This window comes from Astyanax mexicanus, unplaced genomic scaffold (assembly GCF_023375975.1).
Source record: "Astyanax mexicanus isolate ESR-SI-001 unplaced genomic scaffold, AstMex3_surface scaffold_34, whole genome shotgun sequence".
Taxonomy (NCBI): domain Eukaryota; kingdom Metazoa; phylum Chordata; class Actinopteri; order Characiformes; family Acestrorhamphidae; genus Astyanax; species Astyanax mexicanus.
The window spans coordinates 72,323-91,778 of NW_026040044.1; the positions used below are offsets into that span (position 1 = coordinate 72,323).

The window sequence follows — 19,456 nt, forward strand, 5'->3', positions numbered from 1 at the left end:
CTTGGTGGAAAATTGTGGTTTCTGTAGTGTAGTGGTCATCACATTCGCCTTACACGCGAAAGGTTCCTGGTTCGAAACCAGGCAGAAACATGCCTTTAGTTCTTGTCTTTTGTCTGACACTATGGGCAAGCCTGTCATCACACCTCATTAGTAGATGGGAACAATCTATATTTTGTGTTAGGCCTTGTTAAGACAATTGCGAGCACAGGAAGCAATCATGCCATCCCCGTGCTGTTGTTGTGCCTTCTGCGCTTGGCTTCGGATGTGGAAAAAAACAGAATAAAACAATTACACCTGGTGGACATTCATCCGTCATGCCTGAAGGGTTCCGCTTTCAACTGTGGGCCGGTTAGCTCAGTTGGTTAGAGCGTGGTGCTAATAACGCCAAGGTCGCGGGTTCGATCCCCGTACGGGCCAAAAATTCTTCTCTTTGTTTTGCTATATCATGCTTTCAGACGGTCATCTGTCAAGCAGAGGCAAATGGTGAATCAGGTAAATAACGTACACTGAAGTTATACACTCACACTTATAGTTTTTAAAGCTGTTCTCAGTGGCATTCACACAGTCAAAACCTTCGTTGGAGAATGCGGGCATCGATCCCGCTACCTCTCGCATGCTGAGCGAGCGCTCTACCATTTGAGCTAATTCCCCTTGAAGAAACAGGAGCTGTTAGCCTCTCATGACAACAGCATAACATTTAGAAGGCTGAAGCATGTTGATCAGAGGTGACTCACTTCAGCAGTAGCACAGGGAGAACTATGCACAGTTTCAGGTTTCTGGGACTTCACATCACTGACAAGCTCACTCACCATGCATTCCCTAATGAAAAAGGCACAAGAACACACACACCTTCTGTGAAGATTGAGAAGGGGCCAGTATGACCTGTTGCATGTTGCAGAGATTCAGCTGCACACAGCTTCCTCGTTAGTATAGTGGACAGTATCTCCGCCTGTCACGCGGAAGACCGGGGTTCGATTCCCCGACGGGGAGAGAATATGTTTTTTCTGAACCTACAGCCGAAAAACCTGAAAAGGTTTTGGAGCAGCAAGGTGCGACGCGCTAAAGGCAATGCGTTGGCCGGGAATCGAACCCGGGTCAACTGCTTGGAAGGCAGCTATGCTCACCACTATACCACCAACGCCACAAACAAGCACACCATTGTTTTGCTGAAAGACCCTCAGTGCAAATTTTCCCCTGGGAAAGATGACCAAACTCTGTCATTTCCACTGCGGGACACATGCACGCTTGGTGGAAAATTGTGGTTTCTGTAGTGTAGTGGTCATCACGTTCGCCTTACACGCGAAAGGTCCCTGGTTCGAAACCAGGCAGAAACATGCCTTTAGTTCTTGTCTTTTGTCTGACACTATGGGCAAGCCTGTCATCACACCTCATTAGTAGATGGGAACAATCTATATTTTGTGTTAGGCCTTATTAAGACAATTGCTAGCACAGGAAGCAATCATGCCATCCCCGTGCTGTTGTTGTGCCTTCTGCGCTTGGCTTCGGATGTGGAAAAAAACAGAATAAAACAATTACACCTTGTGGACATTCATCCGTCATGCCTGAAGGGTTCTGCTATCAACTGTGGGCCGGTTAGCTCAGTTGGTTAGAGCGTGGTGCTAATAACGCCAAGGTCGCGGGTTCGATCCCCGTACGGGCCAAAAGTTCTTCTCTTTGTTTTGCTATATCATGCTTTCAGACGGTCATCTGTCAAGCAGAGGCAAATGGTGAATCAGGTAAATAACGTACACTGAAGTTATACACTCAAACTTATAGTTTTTAAAGCTGTTCTAAGTGGCATTCACACAGTCAAAACCTTCGTTGGAGAATGCGGGCATCGATCCCGCTACCTCTCGCATGCTAAGCGAGCGCTCTACCATTTGAGCTAATTCCCCTTGAAGAAACAGGAGCTGTTAGCCTCTCATGACAACAGCATAACATTTAGAAGGCTGAAGCATGTTGATCAGAGGTGACTCACTTCAGCAGTAGCACAGGGAGAACTATGCACAGTTTCAGGTTTCTGGGACTTCACATCACTGACAAGCTCACTCACCATGCATTCCCTAATGAAAAAGGCACAAGAACACACACACCTTCTGTGAAGATTGAGAAGGGGCCAGTATTACCTGTTGCATGTTGTAGAGGTTCAGCTGCACACAGCTTCCTCGTTAGTATAGTGGACAGTATCTCCGCCTGTCACGCGGAAGACCGGGGTTCGATTCCCCGACGGGGAGAGAGTATGTTTTTTCTGAACCTACGGCCGAAAAACCTGAAAGGGTTTTGGAGCAGCGAGGTGCGACGCGCTAAAGGCAATGCGTTTGCCGGGAATCGAACCCGGGTCAACTGCTTGGAAGGCAGCTATGCTCACCACTATACCACCAACGCCACAAACAAGCACACCATTGTTTTGCTGAAAGACCCTCAGTGTAAATTTTCCCCTGGGAAAGATGACCAAACTCTGTCATTTCCACTGCGGGACACATGCACGCTTGGTGGAAAATTGTGGTTTCTGTAGTGTAGTGGTCATCACGTTCGCCTTACACGCGAAAGGTCCCTGGTTCGAAACCAGGCAGAAACATGCCTTTAGTTCTTGTCTTTTGTCTGACACTATGGGCAAGCCTGTCATCACACCTCATTAGTAGATGGGAACAATCTATATTTTGTGTTAGGCCTTATTAAGACAATTGCGAGCACAGGAAGCAATCATGCCATCCCTGTGCTGTTGTTGTGCCTTCTGCGCTTGGCTTCGGATGTGGAAAAAAACAGAATAAAACAATTACACCTGGTGGACATTCATCCGTCATGCCTGAAGGGTTCAGCTTTCAACTGTGGGCCGGTTAGCTCAGTTGGTTAGAGCGTGGTGCTAATAACGCCAAGGTCGCGGGTTCGATCCCCGTACGGGCCAAAAGTTCTTCTCTTTGTTTTGCTATATCATGCTTTCAGACGGTCATCTGTCAAGCAGAGGCAAATGGTGAATCAGGTAAATAACGTACACTGAAGTTATACACTCAAACTTATAGTTTTTAAAGCTGTTCTCAGTGGCATTCACACAGTCAAAACCTTCGTTGGAGAATGCGGGCATCGATCCCGCTACCTCTCGCATGCTAAGCGAGCGCTCTACCATTTGAGCTAATTCCCCTTGAAGAAACAGGAGCTGTTAGCCTCTCATGACAACAGCATAACATTTAGAAGGCTGAAGCATGTTGCTCAGAGGTGACTCACTTCAGCAGTAGCACAGGGAGAACTATGCACAGTTTCAGGTTTCTGGGACTTCACATCACTGACAAGCTCACTCACCATGCATTCCCTAATGAAAAATGCACAAGAACACACACACCTTCTGTGAAGATTGAGAAGGGCCCAGTATTACCTGTTGCATGTTGCAGAGATTCAGCTGCACACAGCTTCCTCGTTAGTATAGTGGACAGTATCTCCGCCTGTCACGCGGAAGACCGGGGTTCGATTCCCCGACGGGGAGAGAATATGTTTTTTCTGAACCTACAGCCGAAAAACCTGAAAAGGTTTTGGATCAGCAAGGTGCGACGCGCTAAAGGCAATGCGTTGGTCGGGAATCGAACCCGGGTCAACTGCTTGGAAGGCAGCTATGCTCACCACTATACCACCAACACCACAAACAAGCACACCATTGTTTTGCTGAAAGACCCTCAGTGTAAATTTTCCCCTGGGAAAGATGACCAAACTCTGTCATTTCCACTGCGGGACACATGCACGCTTGGTGGAAAATTGTGCTTTCTGTAGTGTAGTGGTCATCACGTTCGCCTTACACGCGAAAGGTCCCTGGTTCGAAACCAGGCAGAAACATGCCTTTAGTTCTTGTCTTTTGTCTGACACTATGGGCAAGCCTGTCATCACACCTCATTAGTAGATGGGAACAATCTATATTTTGTGTTAGGCCTTATTAAGACAATTGCGAGCACAGGAAGCAATCATGCCATCCCCGTGCTGTTGTTGTGCCTTCTGCGCTTGGCTTCGGATGTGGAAAAAAACAGAATAAAACAATTACACCTGGTGGACATTCATCCGTCATGCCTGAAGGGTTCAGCTTTCAACTGTGGGCCGGTTAGCTCAGTTGGTTAGAGCGTGGTGCTAATAACGCCAAGGTCGCGGGTTCGATCCCCGTACGGGCCAAAAGTTCTTCTCTTTGTTTTGCTATATCATGCTTTCAGACGGTCATCTGTCAAGCAGAGGCAAATGGTGAATCAGGTAAATAACGTACACTGAAGTTATACACTCAAACTTATAGTTTTTAAAGCTGTTCTCAGTGGCATTCACACAGTCAAAACCTTCGTTGGAGAATGCGGGCATCGATCCCGCTACCTCTCGCATGCTAAGCGAGCGCTCTACCATTTGAGCTAATTCCCCTTGAAGAAACAGGAGCTGTTAGCCTCTCATGACAACAGCATAACATTTAGAAGGCTGAAGCATGTTGATCAGAGGTGACTCACTTCAGCAGTAGCACAGGGAGAACTATGCACAGTTTTAGGTTTCTGGGACTTCACATCACTGACAAGCTCACTCACCATGCATTCCCTAATGAAAAAGGCACAAGAACACACACACCTTCTGTGAAGATTGAGAAGGGGCCAGTATTACCTGTTGCATGTTGCAGAGATTCAGCTGCACACAGCTTCCTCGTTAGTATAGTGGACAGTATCTCCGCCTGTCACGCGGAAGACCGGGGTTCGATTCCCCGACGGGGAGAGAGTATGTTTTTTCTGAACCTACGGCCGAAAAACCTGAAAAGGTTTTGGATCAGCAAGGTGCGACGCGCTAAAGGCAATGCATTGGCCGGGAATCGAACCCGGGTCAACTGCTTGGAAGGCAGCTATGCTCACCACTATACCACCAACGCCACAAACAAGCACACCATTGTTTTGCTGAAAGACCCTCAGTGTAAATTTTCCCTTGGGAAAGATGACCAAACTCTGTCATTTCCACTGCGGGACACATGCACGCTTGGTGGAAAATTGTGGTTTCTGTAGTGTAGTGGTCATCACGTTCGCCTTACACGCGAAAGGTCCCTGGTTCGAAACCAGGCAGAAACATGCCTTTAGTTCTTGTCTTTTGTCTGACACTATGGGCAAGCCTGTCATCACACCTCATTAGTAGATGGGAACAATCTATATTTTGTGTTAGGCCTTATTAAGACAATTGCGAGCACAGGAAGCAATCATGCCATCCCCGTGCTGTTGTTGTGCCTTCTGCGCTTGGCTTCGGATGTGGAAAAAAACAGAATAAAACAATTACACCTTGTGGACATTCATCCGTCATGCCTGAAGGGTTCCGCTATCAACTGTGGGCTGGTTAGCTCAGTTGGTTAGAGCGTGGTGCTAATAACACCAAGGTCGCGGGTTCGATCCCCGTACGGGCCAAAAGTTCTTCTCTTTGTTTTGCTATATCATGCTTTCAGACGGTCATCTGTCAAGCAGAGGCAAATGGTGAATCAGGTAAATAACGTACACTGAAGTTATACACTCAAACTTATAGTTTTTAAAGCTGTTCTCAGTGGCATTCACACAGTCAAAACCTTCGTTGGAGAATGCGGGCATCGATCCCGCTACCTCTCGCATGCTAAGCGAGCACTCTACCATTTGAGCTAATTCCCCTTGAAGAAACAGGAGCTGTTAGCCTCTCATGACAACAGCATAACATTTAGAAGGCTGAAGCATGTTGATCAGAGGTGACTCACTTCAGCAGTAGCACAGGGAGAACTATGCACAGTTTCAGGTTTCTGGGACTTTACATCACTGACAAGCTCACTCACCATGCATTCCCTAATGAAAAAGGCACAAGAACACACACACCTTCTGTGAAGATTGAGAAGGGGCCAGTATTACCTGTTGCATGTTGTAGAGATTCAGCTGCACACAGCTTCCTCGTTAGTATAGTGGACAGTATCTCCGCCTGTCACACGGAAGACCGGGGTTCGATTCCCCGACGGGGAGAGAGTATGTTTTTTCTGAACCTACGGCCGAAAAACCTTAAAAGATTTTGGAGCAGCGAGGTGCGACGCGCTAAAGGCAATGCGTTGGCTGGGAATCGAACCCGGGTCAACTGCTTGGAAGGCAGCTATGCTCACCACTATACCACCAACGCCACAAACAAGCACACCATTGTTTTGCTGAAAGACCCTCAGTGTAAATTTTCCCCTGGGAAAGATGACCAAACTCTGACATTTCCACTGCGGGACACATGCACGCTTGGTGGAAAATTGTGGTTTCTGTAGTGTAGTGGTCATCACGTTCGCCTTACACGCGAAAGGTCCCTGGTTCGAAACCAGGCAGAAACATGCCTTTAGTTCTTATCTTTTGTCTGACACTATGGGCAAGCCTGTCATCACACCTCATTAGTAGATGGGAACAATCTATATTTTGTGTTAGGCCTTATTAAGACAATTGCGAGCACAGGAAGCAATCATGCCATCCCCGTGCTGTTGTTGTGCCTTCTGCGCTTGGCTTCGGATGTGGAAAAAAACAGAATAAAACAATTACACCTTGAGGACATTCATCCGTCATGCCTGAAGGGTTCCGCTTTCAACTGTGGGCCGGTTAGCTCAGTTGGTTAGAGCGTGGTGCTAATAACGCCAAGGTCGCGGGTTCGATCCCCGTACGGGCCAAAAGTACTTCTCTTTGTTTTGCTATATCATGCTTTCAGACGGTCATCTGTCAAGCAGAGGCAATGGTGAATCAGGTAAATAACGTACACTGAAGTTATACACTCAAACTTACAGTTTTTAAAGCTGTTCTCAGTGGCATTCACACAGTCAAAACCTTCGTTGGAGAATGCGGGCATCGATCCCGCTACCTCTCGCATGCTAAGCGAGCGCTCTACCATTTGAGCTAATTCCCCTTGAAGAAACAGGAGCTGTTAGCCTCTCATGACAACAGCATAACATTTAGAAGGCTGAAGCATGTTGATCAGAGGTGACTCACTTCAGCAGTAGCACAGGGAGAACTATGCACAGTTTCAGGTTTCTGGGACTTTACATCACTGACAAGCTCACTCACCATGCATTCCCTAATGAAAAAGGCACAAGAACACACACACCTTCTGTGAAGATTGAGAAGGGGCCAGTATTACCTGTTGCATGTTGTAGAGATTCAGCTGCACACAGCTTCCTCGTTAGTATAGTGGACAGTATCTCCGCCTGTCACGCGGAAGACCGGGGTTCGATTCCCCGACGGGGAGAGAGTATGTTTTTTCTGAACCTACGGCCGAAAAACCTGAAAAGATTTTGGAGCAGCGAGGTGCGACGCGCTAAAGGCAATGCGTTGGCCGGGAATCGAACCCGGGTCAACTGCTTGGAAGGCAGCTATGCTCACCACTATACCACCAACGCCACAAACAAGCACACCATTGTTTTGCTGAAAGACCCTCAGTGTAAATTTTCCCCTGGGAAAGATGACCAAACTCTGTCATTTCCACTGCGGGACACATGCACGCTTGGTGGAAAATTGTGGTTTCTGTAGTGTAGTGGTCATCACGTTCGCCTTACACGCGAAAGGTCCCTGGTTCGAAACCAGGCAGAAACATGCCTTTAGTTCTTATCTTTTGTCTGACACTATGGGCAAGCCTGTCATCACACCTCATTAGTAGATGGGAACAATCTATATTTTGTGTTAGGCCTTATTAAGACAATTGCGAGCACAGGAAGCAATCATGCCATCCCCGTGCTGTTGTTGTGCCTTCTGCGCTTGCCTTCGGATGTGGAAAAAAACAGAATAAAACAATTACACCTTGTGGACATTCATCCGTCATGCCTGAAGGGTTTCGCCAACAACTGTGGGCCGGTTAGCTCAGTTGGTTAGAGCGTGGTGCTAATAACGCCAAGGTCGCGGGTTCGATCCCCGTACGGGCCAAAAGTTCTTCTCTTTGTTTTACTATATCATGCTTTCAGACGGTCATCTGTCAAGCAGAGGCAAATGGTGAATCAGGTAAATAACGTACACTGAAGTTATACACTCAAACTTATAGTTTTTAAAGCTGTTCTCAGTGGCATTCACACAGTCAAAACCTTCGTTGGAGAATGCGGGCATCGATCCCGCTACCTCTCGCATGCTAAGCGAGCGCTCTACCATTTGAGCTAATTCCCCTTGAAGAAACAGCAGCTGTTAGCCTCTCATGACAACAGCATAACATTTAGAAGGCTGAAGCATGTTGCTCAGAGGTGACTAACTTCAGCAGTAGCACAGGGAGAACTATGCACAGTTTCAGGTTTCTGGGACTTCACATCACTGACAAGCTCACTCACCATGCATTCCCTAATGAAAAATGCACAAGAACACACACACCTTCTGTGAAGATTGAGAAGGGCCCAGTATTACCTGTTGCATGTTGCAGAGATTCAGCTGCACACAGCTTCCTCGTTAGTATAGTGGACAGTATCTCCGCCTGTCACGCGGAAGACCGGGGTTCGATTCCCCGACGGGGAGAGAGTATGTTTTTTCTGAACCTACGGCCGAAAAACCTGAAAAGGTTTTGGAGCAGCAAGGTGCGACGTGCTAAATGCAATGGATTGGCTGGGAATCGAACCCGGGTCAACTGCTTGGAAGGCAGCTATGCTCACCACTATACCACCAACGCCACAAACAAGCACACCATTGTTTTGCTGAAAGACCCTCAGTGCAAAGTTACCCCTGGGAAAGATGACCAAACTCTGTCATTTCCACTGCGGGACACATGCACGCTTGGTGGAAAATTGTGGTTTCTGTAGTGTAGTGGTCATCACGTTCGCCTTACACGCGAAAGGTCCCTGGTTCGAAACCAGGCAGAAACATGCCTTTAGTTCTTGTCTTTTGTCTGACACTATGGGCAAGCCTGTCATCACACCTCATTAGTAGATGGGAACAATCTATATTTTGTGTTAGGCCTTATTAAGACAATTGCGAGCACAGGAAGCAATCATGCCATCCCCGTGCTGTTGTTGTGCCTTCTGCGCTTGGCTTCGGATGTGGAAAAAAACAGAATAAAACAATTACACCTGGTGGACATTCATCCGTCATGCCTGAAGGGTTCAGCTTTCAACTGTGGGCCGGTTAGCTCAGTTGGTTAGAGCGTGGTGCTAATGACGCCAAGGTCGCGGGTTCGATCCCCGTACGGGCCAAAAGTTCTTCTCTTTGTTTTGCTATATCATGCTTTCAGACGGTCATCTGTCAAGCAGAGGCAAATGGTGAATCAGGTAAATAACGTACACTGAAGTTATACACTCAAACTTATAGTTTTTAAAGCTGTTCTAAGTGGCATTCACACAGTCAAAACCTTCGTTGGAGAATGCGGGCATCGATCCCGCTACCTCTCGCATGCTAAGCGAGCGCTCTACCATTTGAGCTAATTCCCCTTGAAGAAACAGGAGCTGTTAGCCTCTCATGACAACAGCATAACATTTAGAAGGCTGAAGCATGTTGATCAGAGGTGACTCACTTCAGCAGTAGCACAGGGAGAACTATGCACAGTTTCAGGTTTCTGGGACTTCACATCACTGACAAGCTCACTCACCATGCATTCCCTAATGAAAAAGGCACAAGAACACACACACCTTCTGTGAAGATTGAGAAGGGGCCAGTATTACCTGTTGCATGTTGCAGAGATTCAGCTGCACACAGCTTCCTCGTTAGTATAGTGGACAGTATCTCCGCCTGTCACGCGGAAGACCGGGGTTCGATTCCCCGACGGGGAGAGAGTATGTTTTTTCTGAACCTACGGCCGAAAAACCTGAAAAGTTTTTGGATCAGCAAGGTGCGACGCGCTAAAGGCAATGCGTTGGCCGGGAATCGAACCCGGGTCAACTGCTTGGAAGGCAGCTATGCTCACCACTATACCACCAACACCACAAACAAGCACACCATTGTTTTGCTGAAAGACCCTCAGTGCAAATTTTCCCCTGGGAAAGATGACCAAACTCTGTCATTTCCACTGCGGGACACATGCACGCTTGGTGGAAAATTGTGGTTTCTGTAGTGTAGTGGTCATCACGTTCGCCTTACACGCGAAAGGTCCCTGGTTCGAAAGCAGGCAGAAACATGCCTTTAGTTCTTGTCTTTTGTCTGACACTATGGGCAAGCCTGTCATCACACCTCATTAGTAGATGGGAACAATCTATATTTTGTGTTAGGCCTTATTAAGACAATTGCGAGCACAGGAAGCAATCATGCCATCCCCGTGCTGTTGTTGTGCCTTCTGCGCTTGGCTTCGGATGTGGAAAAAAACAGAATAAAACAATTACACCTTGTGGACATTCATCCGTCATGCCTGAAGGGTTCCGCTTTCAACTGTGGGCCGGTTAGCTCAGTTGGTTAGAGCGTGGTGCTAATAACGCCAAGGTCGCGGGTTCGATCCCCGTACGGGCCAAAAGTTCTTCTCTTTGTTTTGCTATATCATGCTTTCAGACGGTCATCTGTCAAGCAGAGGCAAATGGTGAATCAGGTAAATAACGTACACTGAAGTTATACACTGAAACTTATAGTTTTTAAAGCTGTTCTCAGTGGCATTCACACAGTCAAAACCTTCGTTGGAGAATGCGGGCATCGATCCCGCTACCTCTCGCATGCTAAGCGAGCGCTCTACCATTTGAGCTAATTCCCCTTGAAGAAACAGGAGCTGTTAGCCTCTCATGACAACAGCATAACATTTAGAAGGCTGAAGCATGTTGATCAGAGGTGACTCACTTCAGCAGTAGCACAGGGAGAACTATGCACAGTTTCAGGTTTCTGGGACTTTACATCACTGACAAGCTCACTCACCATGCATTCATTCCCTAATGAAAAAGGCACAAGAACACACACACCTTCTGTGAAGATTGAGAAGGGGCCAGTATTACCTGTTGCATGTTGTAGAGATTCAGCTGCACACAGCTTCCTCGTTAGTATAGTGGACAGTATCTCCGCCTGTCACGCGGAAGACCGGGGTTCGATTCCCCGACGGGGAGAGAGTATGTTTTTTCTGAACCTACGGCCGAAAAACCTGAAAAGATTTTGGAGCAGCGAGGTGCGACGCGCTAAAGGCAATGCGTTGGCCGGGAATCGAACCCGGGTCAACTGCTTGGAAGGCAGCTATGCTCACCACTATACCACCAACACCACAAACAAGCACACCATTGTTTTGCTGAAAGACCCTCAGTGTAAATTTTCCCCTGGGAAAGATGACCAAACTCTGTCATTTCCACTGCGGGACACATGCACGCTTGGTGGAAAATTGTGGTTTCTGTAGTGTAGTGGTCATCACGTTCGCCTTACACGCGAAAGGTCCCTGGTTCGAAACCAGGCAGAAACATGCCTTTAGTTCTTATCTTTTGTCTGACACTATGGGCAAGCCTGTCATCACACCTCATTAGTAGATGGGAACAATCTATATTTTGTGTTAGGCCTTATTAAGACAATTGCGAGCACAGGAAGCAATCATGCCATCCCCGTGCTGTTGTTGTGCCTTCTGCGCTTGCCTTCGGATGTGGAAAAAAACAGAATAAAACAATTACACCTTGTGGACCTTCATCCGTCATGCCTGAAGGGTTCCGTTATCAACTGTGGGCCGGTTAGCTCAGTTGGTTAGAGCGTGGTGCTAATAACGCCAAGGTCGCGGGTTCGATCCCCGTACGGGCCAAAAGTTCTTCTCTTTGTTTTGCTATATCATGCTTTCAGACGGTCATCTGTCAAGCAGAGGCAAATGGTGAATCAGGTAAATAACGTACACTGAAGTTATACACTCAAATTTATAGTTTTTAAAGCTGTTCTCAGTGGCATTCACACAGTCAAAACCTTCGTTGGAGAATGCGGGCATCGATCCCGCTACCTCTCGCATGCTAAGCGAGCGCTCTACCATTTGAGCTAATTCCCCTTGAAGAAACAGGAGCTGTTAGCCTCTCATGACAACAGCATAACATTTAGAAGGCTGAAGCATGTTGATCAGAGGTGACTCACTTCAGCAGTAGCACAGGGAGAACTATGCACAGTTTTAGGTTTCTGGGACTTCACATCACTGACAAGCTCACTCACCATGCATTCCCTAATGAAAAAGGCACAAGAACACACACACCTTCTGTGAAGATTGAGAAGGGGCCAGTATTACCTGTTGCATGTTGCAGAGATTCAGCTGCACACAGCTTCCTCGTTAGTATAGTGGACAGTATCTCCGCCTGTCACGCGGAAGACCGGGGTTCGATTCCCCGACGGGGAGAGAATATGTTTTTTCTGAACCTACGGCCGAAAAACCTGAAAAGGTTTTGGAGCAGCAAGGTGCGACGCGCTAAAGGCAATGCGTTGGCCGGGAATCGAACCCGGGTCAACTGCTTGGAAGGCAGCTATGCTCACCACTATACCACCAACGCCACAAACAAGCACACCATTGTTTTGCTGAAAGACCCTCAGTGCAAATTTTCCCCTGGGAAAGATGACCAAACTCTGTCATTTCCACTGCGGGACACATGCACGCTTGGTGGAAAATTGTGGTTTCTGTAGTGTAGTGGTCATCACATTCGCCTTACACGCGAAAGGTCCCTGGTTCGAAACCAGGCAGAAACATGCCTTTAGTTCTTGTCTTTTGTCTGACACTATGGGCAAGCCTGTCATCACACCTCATTAGTAGATGGGAACAATCTATATTTTGTGTTAGGCCTTATTAAGACAATTGCGAGCACAGGAAGCAATCATGCCATCCCCGTGCTGTTGTTGTGCCTTCTGCGCTTGGCTTCAGATGTGGAAAAAAACAGAATAAAACAATTACACCTTGTGGACATTCATCCGTCATGCCTGAAGGGTTCCGCTATCAACTGTGGGCCGGTTAGCTCAGTTGGTTAGAGCGTGGTGCTAATAACGCCAAGGTCGCGGGTTCGATCCCCGTACGGGCCAAAAGTTCTTCTCTTTGTTTTGCTATATCATGCTTTCAGACGGTCATCTGTCAAGCAGAGGCAAATGGTGAATCAGGTAAATAACGTACACTGAAGTTATACACTCAAACTTATAGTTTTTAAAGCTGTTCTAAGTGGCATTCACACAGTCAAAACCTTCGTTGGAGAATGCGGGCATCGATCCCGCTACCTCTCGCATGCTAAGCGAGCGCTCTACCATTTGAGCTAATTCCCCTTGAAGAAACAGGAGCTGTTAGCCTCTCATGACAACAGCATAACATTTAGAAGGCTGAAGCATGTTGATCAGAGGTGACTCACTTCAGCAGTAGCACAGGGAGAACTATGCACAGTTTCAGGTTTCTGGGACTTCACATCACTGACAAGCTCACTCACCATGCATTCCCTAATGAAAAAGGCACAAGAACACACACACCTTCTGTGAAGATTGAGAAGGGGCCAGTATTACCTGTTGCATGTTGCAGAGATTCAGCTGCACACAGCTTCCTCGTTAGTATAGTGGACAGTATCTCCGCCTGTCACGCGGAAGACCGGGGTTCGATTCCCCGACGGGGAGAGAGTATGTTTTTTCTGAACCTACGGCCGAAAAACCTGAAAAGGTTTTGGAGCAGCGAGGTGCGACGCGCTAAAAGCAATGCGTTGGCCGGGAATCGAACCCGGGTCAACTGCTTGGAAGGCAGCTATGCTCACCACTATACCACCAACGCCACAAACAAGCACACCATTGTTTTGCTGAAAGACCCTCAGTGTAAATTTTCCCCTGGGAAAGATGACCAAACTCTGTCATTTCCACTGCGGGACACATGCACGCTTGGTGGAAAATTGTGGTTTCTGTAGTGGAGTGGTCATCACGTTCGCCTTACACGCGAAAGGTCCCTGGTTCGAAACCAGGCAGAAACATGCCTTTAGTTCTTGTCTTTTGTCTGACACTATGGGCAAGCCTGTCATCACACCTCATTAGTAGATGGGAACAATCTATATTTTGTGTTAGGCCTTATTAAGACAATTGCGAGCACAGGAAGCAATCATGCCATCCTCGTGCTGTTGTTGTGCCTTCTGCGCTTGCCTTTGGATGTGGAAAAAAACAGAATAAAACAATTACACCTGGTGGACATTCATCCGTCATGCCTGAAGGGTTCCGCTATCAACTGTGGGCCGGTTAGCTCAGTTGGTTAGAGCGTGGTGCTAATAACGCCAAGGTCGCGGGTTCGATCCCCGTACGGGCCAAAAGTTCTTCTCTTTGTTTTGCTATATCATGCTTTCAGACGGTCATCTGTCAAGCAGAGGCAAATGGTGAATCAGGTAAATAACGTACACTGAAGTTATACACTCAAACTTATAGTTTTTAAAGCTGTTCTCAGTGGCATTCACACAGTCAAAACCTTCGTTGGAGAATGCGGGCATCGATCCCGCTACCTCTCGCATGCTAAGCGAGCGCTCTACCATTTGAGCTAATTCCCCTTGAAGAAACAGGAGCTGTTAGCCTCTCATGACAACAGCATAACATTTAGAAGGCTGAAGCATGTTGATCAGAGGTGACTCACTTCAGCAGTAGCACAGGGAGAACTATGCACAGTTTCAGGTTTCTGGGACTTCACATCACTGACAAGCTCACTCACCATGCATTCCCTAATGAAAAAGGCACAAGAACACACACACCTTCTGTGAAGATTGAGAAGGGGCCAGTATTACCTGTTGCATGTTGCAGAGATTCAGCTGCACACAGCTTCCTCGTTAGTATAGTGGACAGTATCTCCGCCTGTCACGCGGAAGACCGGGGTTCGATTCCCCGACGGGGAGAGAATATGTTTTTTCTGAACCTACGGCCGAAAAACCTGAAAAGGTTTTGGAGCAGCAAGGTGCGACGCGCTAAATGCAATGCGTTGGCCGGGAATCGAACCCGGGTCAACTGCTTGGAACGCAGCTATGCTCACCACTATACCACCAACGCCACAAACAAGCACACCATTGTTTTGCTGAAAGACCCTCAGTGCAAATTTTCCCCTGGGAAAGATGACCAAACTCTGTCATTTCCACTGCGGGACACATGCACGCTTGGTGGAAAATTGTGGTTTCTGTAGTGTAGTGGTCATCACATTCGCCTTACACGCGAAAGGTCCCTGGTTCGAAACCAGGCAGAAACATGCCTTTAGTTCTTGTCTTTTGTCTGACACTATGGGCAAGCCTGTCATCACACCTCATTAGTAGATGGGAACAATCTATATTTTGTGTTAGGCCTTATTAAGACAATTGCGAGCACAGGAAGCAATCATGCCATCCCCGTGCTGTTGTTGTGCCTTCTGCGCTTGGCTTCGGATGTGGAAAAAAACAGAATAAAACAATTACACCTTGTGGACATTCATCCGTCATGCCTGAAGGGTTCCGCTATCAACTGTGGGCCGGTTAGCTCAGTTGGTTAGAGCGTGGTGCTAATAACGCCAAGGTCGCAGGTTCGATCCCCGTACGGGCCAAAAGTTCTTCTCTTTGTTTTGCTATATCATGCTTTCAGACGGTCATCTGTCAAGCAGAGGCAAATGGTGAATCAGGTAAATAACGTACACTGAAGTTATACACTCAAACTTATAGTTTTTAAAGCTGTTCTAAGTGGCATTCACACAGTCAAAACCTTCGTTGGAGAATGCGGGCATCGATCCCGCTACCTCTCGCATGCTAAGCGAGCGCTCTACCATTTGAGCTAATTCCCCTTGAAGAAACAGGAGCTGTTAGCCTCTCATGACAACAGCATAACATTTAGAAGGCTGAAGCATGTTGATCAGAGGTGACTCACTTCAGCAGTAGCACAGGGAGAACTATGCACAGTTTCAGGTTTCTGGGACTTCACATCACTGACAAGCTCACTCACCATGCATTCCCTAATGAAAAAGGCACAAGAACACACACACCTTCTGTGAAGATTGAGAAGGGGCCAGTATTACCTGTTGCATGTTGCAGAGATTCAGCTGCACACAGCTTCCTCGTTAGTATAGTGGACAGTATCTCCGCCTGTCACGCGGAAGACCGGGGTTCGATTCCCCGACGGGGAGAGAGTATGTTTTTTCTGAACCTACGGCCGAAAAACCTGAAAAGGTTTTGGAGCAGCGAGGTGCGACGCGCTGAAGGCAATGCGTTGGCCGGGAATCGAACCCGGGTCAACTGCTTGGAAGGCAGCTATGCTGACCACTATACCACCAACACCACAAACAAGCACACCATTGTTTTGCTGAAAGACCCTCAGTGCAAATTTTCCCCTGGGAAAGATGACCAAACTCTGTCATTTCCACTGCGGGACACATGCACGCTTGGTGGAAAATTGTGGTTTCTGTAGTGTAGTGGTCATCACGTTCGCCTTACACGCGAAAGGTCCCTGGTTCGAAACCAGGCAGAAACATGCCTTTAGTTCTTGTCTTTTGTCTGACACTATGGGCAAGCCTGTCATCACACCTCATTAGTAGATGGGAACAATCTATATTTTGTGTTAGGCCTTATTAAGACAATTGCGAGCACAGGAAGCAATCATGCCATCCCCGTGCTGTTGTTGTGCCTTCTGCGCTTGGCTTCGGATGTGGAAAAAAACAGAATAAAACAATTACACCTGGTGGACATTCATCCGTCTTGCCTGAAGGGTTCCGCTATCAACTGTGGGCCGGTTAGCTCAGTTGGTTAGAGCGTGGTGCTAATAACGCCAAGGTCGCGGGTTCGATCCCCGTACGGGCCAAAAGTTCTTCTCTTTGTTTTGCTATATCATGCTTTCAGACGGTCATCTGTCAAGCAGAGGCAAATGGTGAATCAGGTAAATAACGTACACTGAAGTTATACACTGAAACTTATAGTTTTTAAAGCTGTTCTCAGTGGCATTCACACAGTCAAAACCTTCGTTGGAGAATGCGGGCATCGATCCCGCTACCTCTCGCATGCTAAGCGAGCGCTCTACCATTTGAGCTAATTCCCCTTGAAGAAACAGGAGCTGTTAGCCTCTCATGACAACAGCATAACATTTAGAAGGCTGAAGCATGTTGCTCAGAGGTGACTCACTTCAGCAGTAGCACAGGGAGAACTATGCACAGTTTCAGGTTTCTGGGACTTCACATCACTGACAAGCTCACTCACCATGCATTCCCTAATGAAAAATGCACAAGAACACACACACCTTCTGTGAAGATTGAGAAGGGCCCAGTATTACCTGTTGCATGTTGCAGAGATTCAGCTGCACACAGCTTCCTCGTTAGTATAGTGGACAGTATCTCCGCCTGTCACGCGGAAGACCGGGGTTCGATTCCCCGACTGGGAGAGAATATGTTTTTTCTGAACCTACGGCCGAAAAACCTGAAAAGGTTTTGGATCAGCAAGGTGCGACGCGCTAAAGGCAATGCGTTGGCCGGGAATCGAACCCGGGTCAACTGCTTGGAAGGCAGCTATGCTCACCACTATACCACCAACACCACAAACAAGCACACCATTGTTTTGCTGAAAGACCCTCAGTGCAAATTTTCCCCTGGGAAAGATGACCAAACTCTGTCATTTCCGCTGCGGGACACATGCACGCTTGGTGGAAAATTGTGGTTTCTGTAGTGTAGTGGTCATCACGTTCGCCTTACACGCGAAAGGTCCCTGGTTCGAAACCAGGCAGAAACATGCCTTTAGTTCTTGTCTTTTGTCTGACACTATGGGCAAGCCTGTCATCACACCTCATTAGTAGATGGGAACAATCTATATTTTGTGTTAGGCCTTATTAAGACAATTGCGAGCACAGGAAGCAATCATGCCATCCCCGTGCTGTTGTTGTGCCTTCTGCGCTTGGCTTCGGATGTGGAAAAAAACAGAATAAAACAATTACACCTGGTGGACATTCATCCGTCATGCCTGAAGGGTTCAGCTTTCAACTGTGGGCCGGTTAGCTCAGTTGGTTAGAGCGTGGTGCTAATAACGCCAAGGTCGCGGGTTCGATCCCCGTACGGGCCAAAAGTTCTTCTCTTTGTTTTGCTATATCATGCTTTCAGACGGTCATCTGTCAAGCAGAGGCAAATGGTGAATCAGGTAAATAACGTACACTGAAGTTATACACTCACACTTATAGTTTTTAAAGCTGTTCTCAGTGGCATTCACACAGTCAAAACCTTCGTTGGAGAATGCGGGCATCGATCCCGCTACCTCTCGCATGCTAAGCGAGCGCTCTACCATTTGAGCTAATTCCCCTTGAAGAAACAGGAGCTGTTAGCCTCTCATGACAACAGCATAACATTTAGAAGGCTGAAGCATGTTGATCAGAGGTGACTCACTTCAGCAGTAGCACAGGGAGAACTATGCACAGTTTCAGGTTTCTGGGACTTTACATCACTGACAAGCTCACTCACCATGCATTCCCTAATGAAAAAGGCACAAGAACACACACACCTTCTGTGAAGATTGAGAAGGGGCCAGTATTACCTGTTGCATGTTGTAGAGATTCAGCTGCACACAGCTTCCTCGTTAGTATAGTGGACAGTATCTCCGCCTGTCACACGGAAGACCGGGGTTCGATTCCCCGACGGGGAGAGAGTATGTTTTTTCTGAACCTACGGCCGAAAAACCTGAAAAGATTTTGGAGCAGCGAGGTGCGACGCGCTAAAGGCAATGCGTTGGCCGGGAATCGAACCCGGGTCAACTGCTTGGAAGGCAGCTATGCTCACCACTATACCACCAACTCCACAAACAAGCACACCATTGTTTTGCTGAAAGACCCTCAGTGTAAATTTTCCCCTGGGAAAGATGACCAAACTCTGACATTTCCACTGCGGGACACATGCACGCTTGGTGGAAAATTGTGGTTTCTGTAGTGTAGTGGTCATCACGTTCGCCTTACACGCGAAAGGTCCCTGGTTCGAAACCAGGCAGAAACATGCCTTTAGTACTTATCTTTTGTCTGACACTATGGGCAAGCCTGTCATCACACCTCATTAGTAGATGGGAACAATCTATATTTTGTGTTAGGCCTTATTAAGACAATTGCGAGCACAGGAAGCAATCATGCCATCCCCGTGCTGTTGTTGTGCCTTCTGCGCTTGGCTTCGGATGTGGAAAAAAACAGAATAAAACAATTACACCTTGAGGACATTCATCCGTCATGCCTGAAGGGTTCCGCTTTCAACTGTGGGCCGGTTAGCTCAGTTGGTTAGAGCGTGGTGCTAATAACGCCAAGGTCGCGGGTTCGATCCCCGTACGGGCCAAAAGTGCTTCTCTTTGTTTTGCTATATCATGCTTTCAGACGGTCATCTGTCAAGCAGAGGCAATGGTGAATCAGGTAAATAACGTACACTGAAGTTATACACTCAAACTTATAGTTTTTAAAGCTGTTCTCAGTGGCATTCACACAGTCAAAACCTTCGTTGGAGAATGCGGGCATCGATCCCGCTACCTCTCGCATGCTAAGCGAGCGCTCTACCATTTGAGCTAATTCCCCTTGAAGAAACAGGAGCTGTTAGCCTCTCATGACAACAGCATAACATTTAGAAGGCTGAAGCATGTTGATCAGAGGTGACTCACTTCAGCAGTAGCACAGGGAGAACTATGCACAGTTTCAGGTTTCTGGGACTTTACATCACT

General features: G+C 47.5%; 10 non-coding genes across 10 annotated transcripts; all 10 read left to right on the plus strand.

Annotated features, from left to right (window-relative positions):
- Nucleotides 1–1,261: 1,261 nt before the first annotated feature.
- trnav-uac (transfer RNA valine (anticodon UAC)) lies at nt 1,262–1,334 on the plus strand. Its single transcript has one exon. It is a non-coding gene; the product is annotated as a tRNA-Val (tRNA).
- A 1,171-nt stretch (nt 1,335–2,505) lies between these two features.
- Nucleotides 2,506–2,578, plus strand: trnav-uac (transfer RNA valine (anticodon UAC)). Its single transcript has one exon. It is a non-coding gene; the product is annotated as a tRNA-Val (tRNA).
- A 2,415-nt stretch (nt 2,579–4,993) lies between these two features.
- Nucleotides 4,994–5,066, plus strand: trnav-uac (transfer RNA valine (anticodon UAC)). Its single transcript has one exon. It is a non-coding gene; the product is annotated as a tRNA-Val (tRNA).
- Nucleotides 5,067–6,237: 1,171 nt separating this feature from the next.
- trnav-uac (transfer RNA valine (anticodon UAC)) lies at nt 6,238–6,310 on the plus strand. The gene has a single exon. It is a non-coding gene; the product is annotated as a tRNA-Val (tRNA).
- Nucleotides 6,311–7,480: 1,170 nt separating this feature from the next.
- trnav-uac (transfer RNA valine (anticodon UAC)) lies at nt 7,481–7,553 on the plus strand. Its single transcript has one exon. It is a non-coding gene; the product is annotated as a tRNA-Val (tRNA).
- A 1,171-nt stretch (nt 7,554–8,724) lies between these two features.
- On the plus strand, nt 8,725–8,797 carry trnav-uac (transfer RNA valine (anticodon UAC)). The gene has a single exon. It is a non-coding gene; the product is annotated as a tRNA-Val (tRNA).
- Nucleotides 8,798–11,216: 2,419 nt separating this feature from the next.
- On the plus strand, nt 11,217–11,289 carry trnav-uac (transfer RNA valine (anticodon UAC)). The gene has a single exon. It is a non-coding gene; the product is annotated as a tRNA-Val (tRNA).
- Nucleotides 11,290–16,192: 4,903 nt separating this feature from the next.
- trnav-uac (transfer RNA valine (anticodon UAC)) lies at nt 16,193–16,265 on the plus strand. Its single transcript has one exon. It is a non-coding gene; the product is annotated as a tRNA-Val (tRNA).
- Nucleotides 16,266–17,436: 1,171 nt separating this feature from the next.
- trnav-uac (transfer RNA valine (anticodon UAC)) lies at nt 17,437–17,509 on the plus strand. Its single transcript has one exon. It is a non-coding gene; the product is annotated as a tRNA-Val (tRNA).
- Nucleotides 17,510–18,680: 1,171 nt separating this feature from the next.
- trnav-uac (transfer RNA valine (anticodon UAC)) lies at nt 18,681–18,753 on the plus strand. The gene has a single exon. It is a non-coding gene; the product is annotated as a tRNA-Val (tRNA).
- The last annotated feature ends 703 nt before the right edge of the window (nt 18,754–19,456 follow it).